The sequence below is a fragment of the Mesitornis unicolor genome, unplaced genomic scaffold (genome assembly GCF_000695765.1).
Source record: "Mesitornis unicolor isolate BGI_N332 unplaced genomic scaffold, ASM69576v1 scaffold22477, whole genome shotgun sequence".
Taxonomy (NCBI): Eukaryota; Metazoa; Chordata; class Aves; order Mesitornithiformes; family Mesitornithidae; genus Mesitornis; species Mesitornis unicolor.
In genome coordinates this window covers 9,929-11,547 of record NW_010196093.1, presented here as the reverse complement: position 1 = coordinate 11,547, position 1,619 = coordinate 9,929, and positions in this window count along the sequence as shown.

The following is a 1,619-nucleotide window of genomic DNA, read 5'->3' as shown; positions in this document are numbered from 1 at the left end:
GCTGAATATAGGAGAAAGTGGAGGTGAAATAGTGGACTACTTTTTACATCTTGCTATATCAAAGCATTAATAAACCGTTTCAATCCCCAAAACACTGTTTTGAAATCAACGGGTCTGTAATAAAAGCCGACTGAAGTACATATGTAAGTATACACACATATATATGTATACACAATATACATATATTGGGATATTCGGAATGTTTTGCATTTGATGATCGTATTAAATGCCTTTGTGTCAAAAGTTTCTACTGTTCTGAGAAACAGAATCTGTATCTCTTTGAATTTTGGGGAAAACCACAATTCCCAATTGCTCTTTTATTCTACAGCCAAAATTGTGTATCTTTCCATGCCACTCTGAAAATGCACCTACTTGTCAGCACAGATCTCTGGGATACAGAGTACATGTTATGGATGTACAAAAGTATTTAAAAGCAAGGTTTGTACTGAGTTTGATATTAACATAAATATGTCTAGGTACACGTATTATCCTATTTATTTTGATATAGACTGTAAAAACAAAAAACGAACCTCCACCCTTTTATATTTCTGGTTAATACTGCTATGAAAGTTACAGTACACCACTGGAATGATCTTACAGTATTCTGGGAATCTTAAGTTTTTCCTACAAAACTTGTGCTCAGAAAGACGCTGTGTTTTAGTTTTACTGGGAAGTTTCTGATACTTAAGAGATTTTGCATAATTTTTAATCATTGGTTAACAACAACTGCTTAAAGGCCATCACTCTCTTGTGGAGAAGGTTTATTTTAATTTTATATTATTTTAGTATGCTTACTGTTCTGTTTATAACATATGCTTATATACTCTTAGCTTGGTTGAAATGTGGAAATGAATGAGCTGCATAATTGCGTAACTGCGTATGAATAATCTAATATCTTTCTAATGCTAGAGAGAGAGTTTTGTCTTCAGATTCCCCAGTGGAGTTGTAGAAGGCAGAAGGGAATTGTAGAGCAGAAAGCACAAATGTGCTTAAGAGAGCAAACTTAGGCATTCTTCGTCCTGTTCAGGCAGTTTGTCCCCTGAAGAAGGAGAGCTGTTAGAATAAGACTTTGAACAATTAGACAGGAATACTCATGATGGGTTTTTCTACCTGAATGTGCTGGATTATCCTGACATCAGGACTGCAAAATGGACAAGCAGTGCCAGTCTGGCAAAGTCCAAGAAAAAATATTTCTAAACAACATTTTAGAGAAGAGTTTGTTTTCTTAAATAAGCATTTATTCATAAAACTGAATGAGAAAACCTTGAATATCTGTACTACATTGCAGTCTGTTTCAGACATACCTCAGTGGGTGCAGAGCAATATTTAGACTCCTTTACATCTTTTGTTCTTGCATACTTGCATCATTAGAAAAAGGTGAATGCTGATATTGCACCTGCAGCGCACAGCACAGTTTGCCATTGAATGACATCCTCTCTGGCAGGTTAATAGTGCATTTTAGCTCAGATGCAGTCTTGCATGTTTGCTGTGTACACTTTATCTTCAATTGTCTGTAAAGATTATTTTTTATTCTATCTTGATATAATCTGAAGGGTTGTTGTGTGGGGTTTTTTGTTATTTTTTTTGTTCTGATTTTTTCTTTTAGTGACTTGATTAAG